This window comes from Gavia stellata, chromosome 11, assembly GCF_030936135.1.
Source record: "Gavia stellata isolate bGavSte3 chromosome 11, bGavSte3.hap2, whole genome shotgun sequence".
Classification (NCBI taxonomy): Eukaryota; Metazoa; Chordata; class Aves; order Gaviiformes; family Gaviidae; genus Gavia; species Gavia stellata.
Window position 1 is genome coordinate 22,505,586 of NC_082604.1, and position 20,692 is coordinate 22,526,277.

Below are 20,692 nucleotides of genomic sequence, written 5' to 3' on the forward strand. Positions count from 1 at the left end.
ACTAAAGCACTCACCTGCTCCAGTGATGAGAATTGTATATGAAGGCAGATAACAAGGCTGACGTTTAAACTCTGCGGGATGCCTGAAGCATCATTTCTCTCGTTTCAGTCAGTTTGAGGCATGTTAAGAGTGACTGTCAGTGGTTTGTTTTGCAGTTTTTGTCCCTGTATACTTTTCTGACTCTTTTTGCACGACAGTATTTGTTTTTATTTTCAGTTCCATGTGACTCAGGGACTATTCTATCTATGCATGTGTTTATTGCGTATAGTCCTGTATGTAATGTAGTCCTGCTGATGTCACTGTAATCATGAGAATCCATCACAAGGTGCACACTTAATCTGCCAAGATTTGTAGACAAATTTTAAGATTCTGTAGTAGTTCAAAAAAACAATCTCTAATACGCTAAAAATTTACAAAAATTCTCTTGCGTTTCAAGTGGCAACTTCAATGTTTTCTCCTCTGCAAAGAAGCATATCTGCACTTGGGCAATCCTGCTTGTACTTGTAATATTTATTTGCTAATTTTTCCTATCAAAAATAGTAAACCGTATTTGTCAAAGTACTAATATAGCAGGCTGCAACACTTTAAGCATCTTAAAAATTACCTGTATGTCAGTCCTGCTACTGCAATGAAAGCATCTGTCAAATACCGTGCTCTGGAAATATTAAGCAATGACTCCTGTACAAAGTTCTATTGTTTTGAACTGCTGCCAATCTACCAGCGAATTCAAGGAACTTCATATGCCCCATGAAGGATTGCAGGCAAGGGCAATAGACGGTTGCATGTGTTGGAAGTAAACAAGTTAGGTTCGTGAGTAATGGTCACAACTATGTAAGTTTTGAGGTATGGGACTTTTTAATGGCTGGGTTTCTTGTTTGGTTTGGATGTATAGACTTGGAATATATTCTTACATCTGAATGAAGTTTTGACCTTTTTTTCCTCGAGTTTGTCTCGTGTTCCGTAAGTATGTCAATATATGCTGCTTTGGCGTTTACAGATTTCGAGATGGTATTTTCCTACACAAACGTGTAGCTTTCTGAATAGCACCCAAAATTAGTGTCCTTTTGCATTCTTTTTCTCTCATATTATTAAAGCCCCGTTCAGTCTGAAAATTAAGTAATGTAACTTTCCACAAACATGCATATTTTTCAGTGTAATTGGAAGATGTTTTGGATTACTGTCTTTAGGCCTATACAGCCAAGAAACCAATTATCGGCATGGTTAGAAAGCGATAGCGTGCATTAGTCAGATTATAACAAGATTCCAATAATGTAAAATTGCTGCACAACAAATTAGTTTGTATAGATTTTGACAGTTGTTGCCTTTAATAAACTAAATTATTAAGGAATACACAGCTGCAATGCTTCCAAAACTGGAGTAAAATAGACTCTTATTTCCTTGTCAAAATCTTTTCCATAGAGCAGGACCGCAGGTGTTGGTAAGCCTGGTTTGAGTTGTTCGGTTGACTTTGTGAACCTGTCTGTCCCAAGACGATTTTTTTTTCTCTTAAGTAGACGATACACAGATTACAAGAGCTACTTTAAAGACTTTGTCAGGTACCTTCTTTTTGCTGTTAGTCCTGACAGATGCATTCACAGTCTTCTGGGCTGCCATTTAGTAAACTAAGGTCTGGGGTTTTTTAATGTGATTTATGAATAAATGGTGACTGGATTAATGCTGCCTGTTTATTTTCACTACAGACCTGAGCCAAGTATTTAACTTGAGTCCCCTGAGAGAGTGCGAGAACTATCTATGTTGTGACTCCACATAACTTCTGAATTGCAATTCCGAAATCCAAGAACTTGTCTTTGCCTCTAGTAAAGTGTGACTACAATGCTATAAAATAAAGCAAAATCTACCTAAATTCTAGAAATCAGGCTATTCAATCTGTAGCCTTTGTTATGCTTTCATCTCCTGAGCTATGTTCCAGATGCAGGTTTGAGAACAGCTGTGGCTGCCAAATGATGTTTGTATCTACCTTGGCGTGTCTCTATTTTAGTGATACGGACTTCAATTAGATATGATATAACCTGCTTTTGGTCCAATGTAGGACCAAGTCTCACTATTTTTACATGCATATCCCAAGCACATTAAACCCCAGTTTGAGGTGTGTGCTCTGTCCCAGAAGTGCCATTTGATACTTGTTTGAAAGAACCTGAGGCTTCTGCAAGACGTGGCTGCTGCCCGGCAGTTTGGCTCTTCCATTCTCACAGCCCAAGAGTGGTGAGGGCATACCTTCTTTCTGAGTGTCCTTGTCTGCTGTCGCTTGCAGTGTTTCAGCTTTCGCACTTTTCTCCTGAGAGAACGTGGCGGCGCTGGCTTAATGGGGGTAAATGGAAAGATGAAGGCTGCTCATTTTCTGTATTTGCAGGCATGAAGCATGTAGCAGTCTTCTGCTCTGGGATGGTGATCGTGGTGAGGGTTGCTGCCATAAGATAAGTTGCTCGAGATTATGTGCAGAATGGCAAGAGGCGGGGAAGAGATTTTTTTTTTTCCCCTAAATTTTAAAATGGCAAAATTAAGGATTTTCAGGAATGAGGAAGAAGACCAGCTTTACAATGCTTTTGATAGGCTTATGTTTTGAAGGCTGCTTTTTCAGGAACAAGAGATGCAAGCTCCAGAGATCAGTTTTAATGAATATGCGAAGTAGTGTCTGTAGCCTTTGCAAGACCAGTAATGAAAAAATACAGGTGGAGGCAACCTTTAAAAAATGAAATGTTTCTGCCCTCCATTTTGGTACAACTCATTCCTGTGTTTGATTTTTTTTCACTGAGAATATACATATAAAACTTGAAGGCTTTAAGCCAAATAGTTTGAATTCTGATCAGGCTAAAGAACTGGAATAACTCTAAAATAGAAAGAATAAGAATTTCAGTGTCTTGTTTCCAAAATAGTCTGACCAACTAACTTTATAGGAATATATAAAAGTAGTGTCTCTGATAGACAGTACGTATGCAATCTTGGGGGGGGAAGCAATACACATCAGCACCTTGGACATACGCTACAAAATAGTAAAGGAAAAGAAAAAGGAATAAAAGTAAGAAAAAAAGCCTGTCTTCCATGTATGAAGAATATTGGGCAATAGGAAATGCAAGTCACTTTGCTCCAGTTCTTTTAATTCTTGGGTTGTTTTCATTTAGCGTTTGAAAGACGTATCTCATCTGAAGAATACATAGCACAATAAAGCTCAAAAACCTGTCTGCTCAGTATATGCACCAGTCAAAGCTCATATAGATGGTACATACTGCTTCCTTGGTGTGCCCTCGGCAGCTAGTCAACTATAAGACGTTTTGAGCACCATCAGTGGACTCTGAAAATATCCTCTGCACTGGTAATGTACAGCTTCTCAAATCGTTAAAAGGATGAGTTATGGAAATGACAGTGGGTAAGGAAGAGAAGAAAAGATGCGCGTCTACTTGGGACATTGCCTTGAGGTAGTCAAAGCAGAACATTAACATTTTACAGGTAAAGATCTTAAACTTCATAGTGTCATTTCCAGAACCTGGAATAACTGTTTTGCTAACAAGTAATGTTTCATAGTACAGTTACACTTGAAGGTGCAATACTGCTGAAGCTTTGCTTGTCTGTAGCATTTTAATCCATGTCTGGTTGTCGTCTGCCTGGGGAGCTTTATGGAAAATGGTAGTTGTCTGGGCTATAAGCTTACCGGATAAAAGTTTCCTGGGGGATTTTTACTTGACTATGGTTATGACCCAAAGACTTTTAAACTTTTGTGATGCTCAAACTTCCCTGCACACATTTTTCAGTATCTGAGTAGTCTCACTGAGAGTCCCTCTCGGTGGGATTAGGGCTGTTAACGGTTTCGGAGTCTTACTCTGCGATGGGTGTTTCTGTTTTCTCCTGAAATTACTATGTCTGCTGTTATCAAGGAAATACCACTTTTATCATGTTTACTTTGTGGTCGTAAATATTATTCAGTGAATTGTGATCTTAAACTTCGCATGTGATAAATGATTTATTGTCAGTTTAACTTCTGATGCTGTGTTTGGTTGTGCTGTGCGTAAACTTCTGAATTACAACAAAATATTTAGCAATCAATGCAATCCTACTTGAATATGAAACAGATTTGCTTACATTTCATAGAGTGATTCTAAGAGGCTGACGTGAATTTTTCAACCCAAGACTTTGGTTTTCTCTAAGCCGCCCCTCCTGTTAGTTGGGTTTTTCACTCAAGTGTAGCAAAAAGGGATTTGTGGTGCTGTTTGCAGAGTCAAAATGGAAAAGCAAATCTTTGTTTTTGTAGATGAACCAACCCTTATTTTATTAATGCATTACTTGGATTTCAGTTCCTCTGCTGGTGACATTTGTTGGTTGGATGGTCTTTGAAATAGAGGGATTAGAGGCAATAAGTGGTAGCGAGCGGATCAAATATCTCGGTGGTAACACTTGGGTTTATGCAAATGGAGGGAGAAGCAGACCAGAAATTATGCTGTGCTTGTAGGACAGACTAAAAATAAGGCCTTATTCATGCATTGAGCTCTCTGAAGATCCAAATGCATGGATTGCTTTAAGTTCAAGAGAGAGACTTACATTTTTATTTAATGTTCGTTTATACTGAATTCTTTTTCTGTATGCATGCGTTTCATCACCTCAGTAGCAGTCTTTGCTACAGTCATGCTCATCATACAGAAAGAAAACAACATCAAATACTATTAACAGGTGGTCTAGTGGGGAAGACAGCAGTAAACAGTACTTCCTAAAAGTAGATAATTTATCTCTCCCTGATGGGCCACATTCAATTTATAAAACGCACATCAGTACTTTTTATGAGCACATAATTTATTTTTTGTCTTTTTTCCCCTAAATATACATGATTTAATATCAAAACAAGCAAAACCCCTAGACAGTCATTCAAAAAAGAAATGTTACTTGTTTGTTTAAAAATCCATTTTTGATTATTTTTTTAAAAATTCCTTGACTTAAAAAGTCCCAATCTAATAGTAGTAAGGATTTCAGTTACAAGCCATGGAAGAGAAGAATCTATAATGGAAATTGCTGTCCAAAAGCTTGGGAGGGTTGCAAACAAAGCTATCATTTTAAGAGATTAAGTCAGTCTAGTGTGGATAGCTATATTCCTTTAATTTAGAGAAGTACAAGACACACTTTTCCCTGTATTTCTTTCAGTTAGCAAAATGAAAAAGGTGGGGAAAAAAAACCACTCACGAAATGGGTAAATAGGACTCCGTGCTGATCAAGGAGCACGCCCTTGCGGCAGGTGAATCCAGCGTGGCCTCCTCGGGTACCCTGTCCTCCAACTTCACTGATATTAAGAAAGAGAGTGACATTTTCATGGAATCTTTTTAAATTTACTATTTCTGTTGCTGTCCTGAGCCAAAAGAAGTGCAGTATGTTTACATGTGGCATCATCACATGTATTGGTGGTAATGTGATAAAATTCCTGCTCTGTAATTAATTTTGAAATGGGGAAGTAATGTATATTTTTGTACATGTTTTTTAAATGCATAGATATTTTAAGTTGCAGAGGGAAAGATTTCATGCTCACGATGCACAAATTCTTACGGACTGCGAGCATTTTAGTAACAGACACAGTTGTTAAGCTTGCCAGTTAGCGTAATGTAAAATGTTGCGTTCTCAAAATCATCCACATTTTGGAGTGTTTTCTGTTCTTGTCCTCTCCCTGAGGCTGGTAAATCTCCTTAGCCCTTCCTCTCCCACTCAACTCTTACTTTGTTCTTTAATGAGACCGTAAGTTTGCAGTTTGATTCCCCCTCCCCCCCCAAGATAGGCATCTTGTAAGAAAGAAAAATAAAAGCCGAAGCATGGAACTACGAAGCAATCCACAGCATTACTGCAGAATAAAAGTTTGAAGAGTAGATATAGTAAGGGAAATTCATTCTACCCAGTGATCTGCTTCATTTCATCACATTGCTTGGTAGGAATATAATTAAATGAGTTTTTATTCTACATGCTACAAATTCAGTTCATGTCACTAACTTATGTTAAAAAAAAAAGTGAACATATTGTCTCTGTGTAATGTTTTAGTCTTTGTAGGACATGCAATAAATTTCATTTATTAATCTGAAACAGGATAAAAGTGTTTCCAGGATAAACATAATTTAGGGGAGTCTCTGATGGTCACGTTATGTGATGCAAGTGACTGCAGAAGTAGCTGGCTGTTAAGATCCGGTTGAAAAGCTATTTTGTTGCTTAGTCAATGTTAAAAGACCTGTTAAGTTGGGACATGCATTGAATTCTTGCTGTGCCCCTCTCAGCCCTCTCCATTCCAGGGCAAATGAGTTAACTGTAAACAGGTTTCCTGTTGTTGTTGCAAGGAGGCTAATGCAGTCATGAATTTCTGGTGCTTTGTGTATGTTGTGTTTTTGTGTATGCTCTGTGGGGAATTGTGGAAAGGAAAGGAATTCCTCTTAAAGCAGCTTCTGTTGAGAGTGTGGTGGTACACTGCTCTCCTGTAGGGCCTCCTGGTTTGGTATAAATTTTTGGGTAGTATCAATTATTTACTTGATGCAGAGTTTACTCTAAATGAATGAAAAACAATGCAAATGTAAAATGCACAAAGTTCAAAGCATGTAAATGTTGAAACTTACTACTCCCTCTTGTTTGTTCAGCCAGCAGGATCAGCATCCCTTTTCAATGACCTTTTTGCACTATCATTCATCTTGGAGTTAAAATTTTATAAGTGTTTTAAACTTTGCTTCTGATTTTTTTTTAATTAAATTTTAGCAATACAGTTGATATATACAGTTAGATTTGCAGAAGTGATCAAAGTAGTACATAATAGCCTAGCAGAGAATTAAAATTACATTAATATAGAGTCAGGACCTTTTCACTTATCTGTGAGCTACTGTCAGTAAGTGTTGGTACAGAGTAGGACCAGGACACTTTTCAAGACCAGGGTGGTGGTACCGGAGTGTTATTCTTAGAAATGTAGTAATGAATAAACTGACTTTTATTATAGGGAAGCTGGTGATGTCAGTATCCCAAGTGATGCTTTGTAGCATTTACTTCTCACACCTCTAGGTCATAGTGTTTATATCTTCTCATTCTGAAAAGGAGAACCATTAATATGTAAATATTAATTAAACAAAAGCCTCAGTCTCCATATATGTGGAGGAGTGTAGTACCATCAGTGTTCTTGGCATTCCCCCTTCTCTTGCCCAGGGCTCTTCCCATAGATTTGAAGACTATGTCCACCCAGCTGTCAGGAAGGAGGGAAGGAGCAGATAGTGGTTTACTTGAGTCTCTTGGGAATTTAAATAAGGAAAATGATCGCTGACCAAAATATTCTGTAGTTCCTCAATCAAAACAAGGAAAAAAACATTTTCAAATCTTACTCAGATTAGTAACAGACTAAATAATGGAGGGTTTCTTAGAGGTCAATGATTATTTTTAAGATGATAGAAAGTCTTAAATGCTATGTGCTTGCCTTCCTTGGTTTTAGTCCTTGTTTTCGTGAGGTCTTTGGGAAGTTTCAGTGTTATTTGTAATGTATTTTGTGAGCCTTTGTGGCTGGAGTTTATTATTTAGAAAATAGTTTGCTCTTTTCCTGATCATCTTCCATTTGGGGCAGGGTTCTCTGTTTTACTATTAAGTATGTCCTGCTTCAAACAGCATTATTTGATATGTGGATTCTTTTCTTGCAGTGCCCAGACAGTGTTCCTGCGCTCTTACCTTCAAACCTTTCTCTTTAATCCCTTAGTTTACGTACGATTACTCTCTAATGATTTAATCTGTAATGAATATTGGCGGTAGGAACCACTATGTTATACAAATTTAGGATGAGGAATTGTTCTGATCACAGGTGCTTAATGTACTTAACTCCTAGGGAGTGTTTAAGTTTTGAAGTTGCTTGTGGAGATTTACTCCACGAAGGTATTTTAATGATTCTTTCATACAACATGTTCTTTTTCATTTGTTGGTGTTAAATTCAGATCGAAAAGGTCAATTTTGAAAACACCGGCTGGTTTGATCATGGCCTTGTCTTTCCTATTTTTTATCTTACTATTCAGTCACTTTTTTATATACTTTGGCTAACACTAAAATAAGCTACCGCATCAGTACTTTGCCATTTGTAAACTTTAATCTGGATTCGCATAAAGTTCCTTTTGTCAGTGTGAGCAGCCAAAAAGAACAGAAATTCCATTAAAGCTAATGCTCTATTCTGTGCTAGGGTTTTGTTTTCAACTAAAAGAGTGAGAAGAGAGTTGAAACTGTGCCTGTAATTTTTTAAACATGTTCTGTGTAAGTAATCAGAAGATGGTCTTCAATTTTTGTTTGTTTGTTTTCTTATCTAAACATATATTGTCATCAGTTGTTCTAATGCTTTCAGTAAAAGACTGGTAGAAAAATAGCTTTTATCCTTTTTTCATCCTTGAAAATAAATATTGATAGAAACTATCATAATATGGTTTGTGTTACAGGTGGTGTAATACCAAGGGCTGTACTGCTGCCACATCTCAATTTTGTGGGGTTTCAGAGAGTAGTTCTGGTAAGGACACTCAATGATTTATCTATTTATTTGTCATAAAAGTGGACTGAGAGTTTGGTACGATTTAGTATTAGTAATTGAAATTACGTGCATTTCCAGTATTTGTTAGGTATCGGTTTCTGCAGTCCACTGAATCTTTACATTAAGTGTTCTTTTATTCAATGGTCTTTAACAGCTCCTTTTGGAGCTGTTATTGTCTCATGTGTAAATCCATATTCATTTTGTTGAGAGTTGTTATGCTATAACACATCAATTCACAGCATGGAAATATTAATAAATAGACCTTTTGACAAAACACCTTGTAAAAACTGTATTATCTACTTGAAGCGTGGAGTCCCTATTGCCTTAGAATGTATCAGCTTTTAAAATGGGGGGGAAAGTTACTGTGTTTTGATTATAGTATGTTTTTTTTTTCAAGTACTAAAGTCTTGGCTTCCTAAAGGAAAATATGAATATGTGGTTCAGAGGGCAAATATCCAGACCATGTGCTGTTAGTAGTCTCCTCTTAAATTTAATGTACAGTCATGATTTTGCAATTGTTTTCTTTAAATGTATGTAACTGCAATCCCTTTATCATTTCTTTTGATTTTTGCATACGTTCCTTAAACATTTTTTCTTATCTCTTCTCCATGGCTAGACTTACAAGGGAGATGACATTACCTTACTTTTTCTAATAAAGGGAAAATTCATTCTGAACCAGTCTACCAACAGCCATGCTTAAGTGTTGTGCAAGAGCACAACTGAGTATTTGCTCTTTCAGCAGTAGAGAACTGTTACCACTTTTGGTACCAAATTCTGTAGAATTTTTAATATGTAATTTAACAAATGTCTTGTGGGTGTAGCAGATGTCTTTTCTTTTTTTTCCTTCTTTTTTTTTAAATCACAATCCCTTAAAGTTTTTAGCAAGCTCTATTTGTGTACTATTTTAGGTCTATAGAGGGCACTCAAAGGCAGAGGGAGTTTGTTTTAACAAACCCTATCTTGCAAGTAGACCCCCACAAGGTAGAGAAGGATATTGCTGACTGTTCTTTATGGCCTTACTCTTGCAGGGAGCTGTTGTACTGGCTCTGCTCCAACAAACCACTTAAGCAATTGAAGTCAATGAGACTAGAATATGTTTAAGTATTCTTCTGGATTGATCCCTATCTATGTATACTTTCACAAGCTCTCTTTTTGTTTTCTAAAAACAAGTTGGGGTACACAATGGGATTCTCGAGTCAACCTAAGAAACTAGTAGTAGGTCTTTCTGTGTTGGAGATGGGGGGCCGGGGGCGGACTTGCTTGAGAATACTCTGGAGGCTGATCAATTAGGGAAGTAAAAGGATGTTACTTGAAGATACAAGTGAATTGGTGTAAAGACTGAAGCCATTTTCCCTGCTGTCAGTGCATTAGATTGGTCTATCTGAAATATTTGGGCATGGTACTATTCACACTGTATGGTTTCTAGCCCTGTAGGTAGATAATACCTTGAGTATGCACAAATAATGCATGTAGACTTACATTAGAGTTTTTAAATCTTGGAGTGGAAGAAAATAGGCTTTCAGATTTATATGAGAGAAATGGCATTGTGAAGTTTTGAGTAACATTACTCAAGAATATTAAACAGCAATTCTGCAAAGTAAAGACATCACAGCTTTATAAATATTGTAAGAAAAGAAAGATGGGAGCTCTGTGGAGTCTGAGAAATACTGAGAATTTTTCAAAATGTTGTAATCGATTTGTGCAGTACTTATTAAAGTATAATGTGATCTGGAGAAGTCATGGACTTCTTCCTCTCTATCATCTCTTTATTTTCAAATAATGCTCCTATTACTGGAAATGAGTGAGCAGAATTTTTCATGCGTGGAACCTGTTATTCCAGTGTTTGAGGTAAGGTAAAAATAACCTAACATGGTGGGTTTTGTTTTTTTGAAAAGCCATCCTATCTGATTTGTTTAAATCTGAACTGGCAAAAGTAGTTACTGTGATTGCTTAATTCTCTGAAAGCTAGAGTAGAGGTCACTTGTGGGACAATTTGAAGACAATTTTGGTGCAGCTGCCTATGTAATAGTAGCCTGCAGTTATAAGACATGGTGTATTTCCATCTCTACTGATGTTTTAACATGACTAAGCAAAACTGTTTTCTCTACAGAAAAGCATGAAACTATGATCATATTTCCAACTGCACCAGTAGAGGACACTGTTTAATTCAAAATTGCACCTTCTAATGGAATGGGGATCCTTACTGGACAGATGATGATTATCAGATTTTGAAGAGTTTGCCCCAAAGGAGATTAATTCAAAAATTTGTGAGAACAGATGTCTGATGTTGTCCTAAGCAGTCAGAAAGTAAAAGTGGTGTCCTGGGTTTGAACTTTTTGTCTTAATTGGATCCTTTGTGACTTTCAGTCCATTTGATAGGAGACTCTTCAATAGATTCTCCTGCTTCTACTGTACAAAGCCAAGAGTTTTAAATTTTAAGGTTTTTATGTGTGTATATAGGCACCCATGCAATCATTTGCATACAGCTTTGAAAGATGCTTCCCTCACAAAACAAGAACTTTTTTATATCCTATGTGTTATACAGAAAAGCAAAAATAGCGTTCTTTTAAACCATCTTTTAATATTTGTTGAAACTCATTGTGTATCCCTCTACAGGTGTGTTCAGGTTCCGTTCCTTTATTAGTCAGACCCTCTGTGCAGTGCCAAATTAGCAAGAACAACATTTGGTATGTTTCTTTAATATTCTAAGAATTGCTTCTACAGATACAGGTGACTTTACAATGTGTAGGAGCTGTCTGGGGCTGTGTTATGGCAGGCATGTTCATAAGATCCCTGGGAATTTTTCCTTCACGATAATATAAATATGCCTCTCGACTTAAACACCAATGAAGTATCAGAACTTGGCATTCATTCAGAGTTGCCCTTAGTCTAGGATCATTTGAGTTAGGTAAAATATTCCATTTTCAACAAACACGGAAAGAAGCTTGGTTTTATTTTTCAGGGCATTTTGTAAAAGAAAAGACTGCTCTTGATGGGTCATGTATTGAAACAGCTTCCAGTAAAAAGAAAAAGGATATATTGCAGGGTATGGAAATTCTGGTCGAGGATGATGACTGTATTGCATGTCTTTTCTATGTATTATAAGCGTGTCACCTCAGCATATATGCTATTCTTAATATTCTGCCAGAAGACCCTTGATACAGCTTCATTTAGAGAAAAAATAAGCAGATGCTAAAGGCAGGAAGGGGGACTGAATTGATGGCTAGACAACCTTTGGAGGCATGAGTGAGTTTTTCATTAAATGTATATACTTGAAGGGAAAAATCAATACTATTTCATATGAAGTTTAGGTATAGCTAATATAGATGGAGACATTCTCTGCCAAAATACATAGCACTAAGGCCTAGATAGTGTTGCTTTTGCTTATGACAACTTCCACAGAGTAGGATGGAGAGACACGGAGATTGAATGTCTGCATTGAAGGTGGTTATTGTAGCGGAACATGAAAATTATATAAATTAAGGAAAGAGTTACTTGCAGGCTTGGAAAACAATCTGGCCCTTGTTGCAGAGTTATTGGGGTGAGGCGTTTTTGTCAGAGGTACCTGTGTCCTGGCGAGAGTCTCGTGTCTGCAGCTCAACTTCTTGTGTCCCATAGTGGAAGCTGGGATGCGGGCTGTGCAAGTCGCTTCATTGCCTCTCTCATACTTTGGTTGTTGCTTCCTAGACTGCGTGTGGCGGTGGCAATGACAGCCCTGAGAGAGAGACATGATGAGAGAACGGTGGCCCAGGAATGTCCAATCCTTTATTTCGGTAAAAGTAAAGCAGTACTCTGCCCTCATGACCTATGCCAACAGCCCTTACTCTGCCTCTGGACTGCCATTTCCAGAGCTGTCTCAGGCACCACGTGCCTGCTTGCCCAGCAGCATCTCTGAGATGTTGCTTGGGTTTGCTGTTGCTTTATTTCTCTATTACTTCTGTAATAGATTGCATCAATATTGCAGACTGGTATATAGTGCAGTGAAAGAAGAAATGAGAATGCTGCTTTGGTCTCACATTTTTATTATTTTAGGTTGTAAATAGAAAAGAGGACAAACACACTGATCATGCTGTGTCACAGCCTAACACAAATGAATCATTGCGTGCTGTCAGAGGCTGCAATCGGTCGTGTTCATGTGTGGCCATGCCCAGTCTCCTTAGGAGAGCTAAGATCATGGATATTAAACTCTTACTGTAATACTTGATTTAAATTCAACAGATACAAGGAGCTTTGACTCTTTGAACACCAAAAAATAATGTTAGTCAGAGAGTGTTTGTTTCTTAATTTATTTCCTGGGTTTTGAGAGACGCGTCAGCTTGATCTTAGGAAGTACCCAGAAAAGGCAAGTACTTCACACCCTGTTCTTCATTAGAAGTGAATTCCAATAAGGCTTCTAAGTGATTTAGGTGCTTCTGGAAAATTTAGCTATCTAATTTCAAAGTCCACCTGAAGTTAAATCTTGGGGTGCTAAAGTAAGTACAGTTGGTTTCTGATCCACTTCAGCAGTCCTTTTTCCAAAGTAAATTTGTAAACATTAAATTCATTTTAATTATACATCTCCCTTTTCTGAGGAATGCTCTGATTTAATTATTTATTCTTGCTAATTAGTCTTTAATTAAAAAAAAAAGCCTAGGTGAAGATGGTTTCATACTGCCCTTTTGCACTTGATCTTGTTTGCATTGGTAACCGATTTCTGCCATTTAAGCTCAGGCACTGCAATTTGAATATTCTTGAACAAAAATGTGCTACAGTTCTAAGACAGCTTGTAAAGACTCAGAGCTGCGGTTTGCACCTTTTAATACTGTTGTTGCATTTGGTTTCATCAGACTTTGATTTGGAACTGAAAGAAAGTGTTGTAGGTGGTATCGGTGGAGTGGTTATGAAGAAAGGATGTCTTGTTTTGCAGATTAGCAATCTAATAAGGCAGGGATAGTGGAGGAGTATGGGAGTAGACATAGCTAACGTAGATTCACGAGTTGTTCTTTTTTTACATTTCACGGCCAATTGCAGAGGCATGTTATCTATTATTTTTGGTTTTGCAAAAGGTGAATTTCTTTAATTTTTTTAAGGTCCTGAGCTCATAATGGTTATTTACCCGCGTATTCCCATAGGCTCAATTCAGGCTGCTTTAGTAAACAGGACTGGATGCGAAAATGCTTGGGTAAAGGAAACAGACCTGAGTTTTTAATCTGAGGGTAAACTTTCTTAAGCCTTCTTTAAAACTCTCCATTCATGCTTATATGCTGCAGTCAATTAGAAGTTACACATCTTTAAATCTTTTAGGTGACTATCTTAGGCTAGAAAGAACTTGTCAGTTTACATTTAATTTATTCCAGGCTTTAGGATATGTTTCTTGGCGGTAGAAAACTTTGAACACTAAATATGATGAATGTTGGCACATATTTTCAATACCAAATTCTACTGTCCAGCTGCAGCTGGATTCTCAACATGCTTAATATCTGGGTTAATAGAGAAAAACATGTCTAAAGCACAGTGTATTTCTACTATTAACGTTCATAAGTACCAATCCCTAAGTCCACAACTCATGAGTAATACTGGCCTTGTCCCAAGTAGTCAGAAGCCATTATAAAAAAAACAAACAAAAAACCCCCAACAAAACCAACCCCCCTGCATTCTTAGTATCATTAATTCATTGTTTTCCCTATCTCTAGGGCATTGTTTGCTTTTTCTTCATCTCAATTTAAAAAAAATAAAAATATCTGGTTCTGATGTAGTTGCTCTTGGTTAACAGCCGCTAAAGCTGGAGATGGTATCTTTCCCTGTTAACAGCTTATATTTTCCTGACTTGAAATTGTAATAAATTGTAATTGAAGGATCTTCTCTGTGTCCTGTGGGGTTGATAAGGTTTTTTTCTTTTTTTCCCACCCCATTATGGTATTTTCTCACAGGGGTTTTACATTTCACCCTTCAATTTTCAGAAACAGTGGACTTGGAGCTGTTAGTATTCAATAAAACATCTGCCTCAGGAAAAAATTGGCAGCTTTCACACACTCACAAAGGAATTTCAGAAAAATTATTTGTTATCCCCAAACTAGATGCTGCCAGAGTAGATAATTCCAAAACTACTTTTCTCATGGGAAAGGTGTGTAAGACTAGGTTTAACAATGGGGAAACAAGCTGGGTTTATTTGCGTTTAGATAGATCAAACCCTCTTCACCTGCTCTGTGAACAGAGCACCTCATTACTGTCTCTCTTCCCCCCCCCCCCCCCCCCCAATGAATTGCATGTTTATATCCCCAACACTGCAGAAGTTATGCGCTACGCCTGATAGTACAAGATCTTTTCTAAAGTAATGTAGGAGCTGGGGAAGGTGCTCAGCATTGTAAATTCTTTGCTCCAGCCGAGTTCATAGAGCACCCTTTCTCCTGGGTCTTCCACTGCAGAAAATGCTTCTCTTGCTCCGTTTATGTGGTTAGTATTATTTATAGGGTAGTTCTGTCAACTTGTATGCTGAAAATAAAACCTGCACTTAATATTAGCTTTGTAGGTGCTTAAAAAGCTGTGGTGAGAGCGTTCAGGCTCATACACCAAGGGCAGGGCAAACAAGTGGTTCCTTTATTGGAAGAGGTCATGTTCATGTAGTTGTCTGTGTCCAGACTGGTGTAAGTGCATTTGGTTTTAGTTTGTCTTTAGTTGTTCACTGGGAAAGAACAACCAGTCCCCAAAGACCTGCAGGAATTTAGGATAATTACCTGAGTAATGATAGCAAACTTAATAAAACACAAAAACCTAGCATTTCACAAAAAACCCCCAATCCAAAACCATGAGGCAGTGATGGCCTCTAATGGGTGTTTCAAAACTTAGACTCTAGCAAAATTCATTGCTGTACAGCCGAATGCTCTCGGATCTCCTAGGCAAGGGCTGCTTGGGTCCCTAAAGGCTCAGCCTCGCAAGTACCAGGGCACACCACAGAGGAAGATTTGGGGTCTTTTTGGTTTACTTTTGGTTATGGAAAAATTATAGATGCGCAGTATGGAATGGACTTCAGCAAGGAGGTGCCCAACCCTATGCTAACATGAGTTGTAAATCTCAGCATGGTGCAGAAGGGTGCCATGAGGAGATGCTGGTTGGCTCTGGCAGGCGTGCTGTTGTCCCAGTTTCTGCACTAGTTCAGATGCTGCTAAGTCCGATCTCTGCTGTTCTTTGTTACTCTGTGTAGGTACAACTCCAAATCACCTCAATTTGTTGTTCTGGTAGCATTAAAAAAAACACTTCCTAATCAAGAATGAGGGAACCCACTGCTGTAAATACACTGAAGTGAGTCAAAAGTCCTTTCTCCTGCAGGCATTTCAGGACGTGACTCAGGGCACAAGGCTGAACAAACAAGGACCAATAAAATGAACAGGGATTAGTTGGAATAGAAATCACTGTCACTGAAGATGAATTGAATTTTTTTCAACCACCAGAGTTTATTTGTGCAAAATGTTAGCAACACATGTGTTGTAATGGAAAAGTAGTGAAAGAAGAATGTAGAAAAAGAAATGACTGAAGGAAGTACAGATAAAGCCAGCGCTCTTGAAAGTGGTTGGAGAGATGAATTCAGGAGTGCAGAGTACGTGTAGGCAGTGCGTGGTGAAGAGTTGAAAACCAGGGCAAATGCATAACCACAGGCTCAAGATCATATGTCAGATCAGGAGATGAAAGCCAGAAGATGGATCACCAGCTTGGGAAAGATAGCGAGTACAGCGGATAGAAACTGTGTAAAAGGGTGACGGTACAGGGAAATGGAAGAGGACTCCATACACCTGTATGGAAAAATGCCCAGTCAAGATCGGGATGCTATTGCAGGAGTGCAGAGAGATCATTCCACAGATGCTTGTAAGAACTACATATGCTGTTTTATTACCATCAGGTAGCAATATAAATATTTTAATCATAACAAATAGAATCCGTGCCAGGCTACGTGGTCACTAATCACCGTTCCATGATAAGATTTCCAGAACACAAAAAAACCCCAAACCCACAGACAGTTGAAAACTGACTAATTACGAAAGTCTGCCCAAACTTCAGTAGTTTTTCATTGACAAATAAGTAGTGTTAGTCCAAGCTCATAATGAATCTTTTTTTGTAATCCATCAGTATGCAGGGCAGCAGCAGCAGCAGCAGTATAGTGAAAAACTGTGTCACTGTTAGTGCACCAATATCCATCAGCTCAAGCGATTGACGTAGATGTAATCACTGTCTCTAATAGAAATAAAGTCAGGGTAATGGAACATTGTCACAGGATCAATGTCTAATGTTTTGAAAATAAACCCCCTCAGCTTTGCCTTTGCATTTATGTACCAGCAGGTGACCACATCATTCAGTTCAATTGACACAGTCCCTTAGAGCCCTGAATGATCTATTGTGGGAACATCAGGAACAATGTATTGGAAAAAATGGCATGTTCTTGATCAGGCTTACAGGCCACGTTATTTGGTGGGTTTTCTATGGTGCAAATGAGAATAAATCAGCTGACAGCAGAAACTTAGCACAGTATGGAGATCTTTAATTCCATTTAACTGTTTAATTTCTACACATTCTTGGAAAAAAAAGCTTGAACCATAGTACTTGTGCTTATTTTCAGTAGTGCGTGGTCACAAATATAAGACCTTTTTTGGGTGTTGCCCGTCCCTTACCTTAGTCTTAGCAGAAGCTCTTGATAGGGCTCATTTTGACCGATTTAAGAGCTATTCTCAATCAGTTATTTTCGCTGGAATTTTTACACAGTTTGATTCAAGCAAGGATTAATGGGTGTGCTCCCACATTCATCCATAATTAATTTTTTGCTAAGGCTTTAATGCAGCACAGGAGATAAGCATGCAACTATAGACTGCTAAAACTGGGTGCATGCCAAAGAGGTATATTGCATGGGATTTTAAACAGCGTAGCAGGTAATGCTTCTTTCAGTTTTTGTCTTTCTTGCACTTGATTCTAGCAACCTACTGCTATTCTGTGTCTAGATCCAGAGTATTAGTAGGCCATTATTTTAGCACCCTGTAAAGCCATTTAACAATTTTACAAAGCCTTCTTGAGACAGGGTCTATAAGTTTGATTGCAAAAGTCTTAATTTATTTAAATTAGGTATTCCTGAAGGATTGTAACTCTGTCTAAAGGGACATCCTTCTAATGGCCTAAGAATGGAAGCTGTACAGCTTGCTTGACATTACCACTGTTCTCATGATGGCCCTTCCAATAAGAAAATTGTCCCTTTTGGGGGACAGGTGTCTCCCCCTGGAGTAGTGACAAGCATTTGTCTGGTTCTTCCCTTTCCATTACGGATTTAGATATATTTAGTATACAGAGCCTAGAAGGTGGACTTTGCAGGTCATTTTGTGAAGTAATTCATGCTGGCCAAACCTATGTTACTGCTTCCCCAGGTAAATGTGCTAATTCTGGTTATCAATCAAAAGTTATATGTTTCTAATCAGTTTTAGAAATGCCGCATTTCCAGTTTTGCTGCTGTAGGTGTCTGCCCAGCTTGTGTGCAGGTAGGACAGTCTAACCCTGAAGGTCATCCCATCAAGCCATGGGTTCTTCCCTTCTGGAAAATGCCTTTGGTCTGGATTAGGTGTTTGATCAAGGAGAATTCCATAATGTTTGGTTATATTTCCTGGTGTGCTCTGAAAATTATTTAAGTACTGAAAGAGGGTGGTGATTTAACTTTTTAACTACTACTTCTGGACAGTTTTCACTTAATCCTAGTTTGCCTGCATCAGTGGACTTGAGCTCTGTGATTAAAAGCCCTCTCCTTGGCTGCCTTCAGGGGAGCAAGATGGGGCTTGGGATTTTGTGGGGAGTCAAGGAGGCATGGCTTTCATGAAGTAGTCAAAATTGAGGCAGGACTTTCTGCTGGTGGTTTTACTGGCGTATGGGTGCATGTTCTGAGCAGCTGGGTTTGGCTTTTAAGTTTTGAAGGAATAACATATTTGGTCCTGAAGAAAGATGTGTCAGAACTACCTCCATTTCAACAGGGTTGTAATGATCATGCAGGAAAGTTGTGCCTGGAAAGAGATGTCTATTTTTGTTGTTCCCCAAACAGTTGGAAAGTCTTTAAAATACTAATACACAGTACCTTTTTGCTATTCTGATATAGGAAATAAGGAGAAGAATCTCCCCCAAACACATTATTTCTTCTTGTATTGCACTCTTACAAGGAAAAACAGAGGTTTAAGAACCTAAAGAGCGTTGAATAAAGTGTCAGTAGCAGAAATATCCCTGTTTCTTTAGTCAGTCTGGGGATTTACAGAACATGGCTGCCAAGAATCACTGCAAGATGCCCTATAGCTGTCCAGGAGGATGTATTTTTAACTCTAGAAAGCATAGAAGTTTGCAGCTTTGTAGCCATAGCCCTGGAAATACGATACTGAATATACTGTCGCTTGTCTCTCTGCTGTAACATCCGGAATCCCAGTCTCCTGGGTCACACAGCATATGACTTTGGGGAGGAGATTCATAGTTCAGTAATTAAATACTACTTTGCTCTAGGCAAAACCAACAAATGGGCTTCATCTGCAGCTTATTTTGTAATAGTACTCAGGACTCTGCTTGGCGTTTCTGGGGACTGAGTACTCAGATAAGTAGACAGTAACTGTTATTTTTAGCTAAGGTTTTGGGTGGTTTTCTTGGTGTGGGTTTGTTTTTTTTTTTTTTCTTTCCCCCTTTCCTTTCAGGGATGTCATTCTTTTTCTTCAGAAAATTTCAAACTGGCTTTGTCATCTTGTATGCTTCATACTCTCAAATTGGCACGGAAAGACAGAGACTGTTGCCATAAATTAGGTCACTAAAGCTGAAGTACAGAATACAAATATTTATTGCCTGAGCTAAGGAAAACAATTCAGATGAGGAAAGGAAAAATTATTTTTTTAGTATTTGGAAATGAAGCTGTATTCTTGAGATTAAAAGCAAAGCAGTAGAGTTAAAAGAAGAACATGAGAAGCATGTCTTGTTTTAAATTGCTAGAAGGAAAACTAGCAAAGCTTGTTCATATGGGAAATCAGTAAGAAGGTTCATTAGGTAGAATTACAGATAACTTTTTGTGCAAGTTCACATTTGACATAGATTATTGAATCTTAAAATAAAAAAGGGCACATTTAAATAATAGCAATTTAGAGACAGGTAAATGCAGAAAATGAGATCACTTTTGTTTTGAAATATGTTACTACAGAGCTTATGTGTTTAACTTAAAAAAACCTTTTTCCTTTAACTTCAGAAGGTTAGAAAGAATTCCTAATTGCAGATTGTCAGATAGTCAGAGAACTTTAATAAGGGCTCATTTGTATTGTGCCCAACACAATGTTGGACCCCATCTCTCAAGTGAAGATGTGAAAGAGCAAATAGGAGTGTTTAGAGCAATTAGTTGATGCAGTTAAAGAAGACTCAACTTATTTTTTCGTCTTTTTAAAGTATGAGAAAATGTTCATTTTGATTGAAATTGATGTCTAGATTCTTACGCAGAAGGACATAAAACATTGGTCATGTACTCCATGCTTGACGTACAGGAACCACTAATCTATTTGATGAGTTTTCCTTTATAAACCATTTCTAAAGGGCTATACATAACTCTTCTCTGGATGTAGTCTTGCTGAGTTCAGCAGCCATTTGGGGTAGATCCACCATGTCTTGGGGAAAAGCCTTTGAAGAACGCTTCAGTAGAACAGCAGCCACCAGCAACAGCATTTTGTGGAGCCCTGGATTAAAACTCTAGTTCTGCAAGCTAATCACAAGGTGGATTTGGTATCTGAATGAAGTCCTGCTGAAACCTTACAAATCCAGGAGCCTGCCTGGTCTCTGCGGTTGGATTTACGTAGCACCCTTTTCAATTTCTTCAGCACCTCCAAGTTGATAAATCAAAGCAGACTTGGTGGCATTGGTGCCTCACTGTCTTAATCGACCTGGATGCAGTTGGAGAAGTGGTGGGGTTGTTTAGTGTATCAGCACTTTCCTGGACTATGGGTATTGCCTGTCCCCTGAGCCACCGTGACAGCAATCACATAGCTGTTGAGTTCAGCAGGTAGGTTTGCCAGGCTGAGGGACTCCCAGTGTTAGTTGCAAAGTGTAATGAAGAGGAATTGTATCGCACACAGGACTTCATTTTTATTTTTAAGAGGGATGATACAGAATGTAAAGCAGAATTGTAATAAAACTTTCCAAAGGACTTGTACACACCTTCAGATTTTTTGG

At 38.2% G+C, this 20,692-nt stretch overlaps 1 protein-coding gene across 2 annotated transcripts in view; it reads left to right on the plus strand.

Moving 5' to 3' along the window:
* Positions 1-20,692, plus strand: part of TBL1XR1 (TBL1X/Y related 1) — a 113,039-nt gene that overhangs the window by 70,358 nt on the left and 21,989 nt on the right. The window contains exon 1 of one of the 2 annotated variants that reach the window (XM_059822450.1): positions 8,433-8,488. The exons of the other annotated variant lie outside the window; for it this stretch is intronic. The gene's annotated coding sequence lies outside the window, so the exon portion shown is untranslated. Of the gene's footprint in view, positions 1-8,432; positions 8,489-20,692 lie in introns of those variants that run through there. 2 annotated transcript variants of the gene reach the window in all.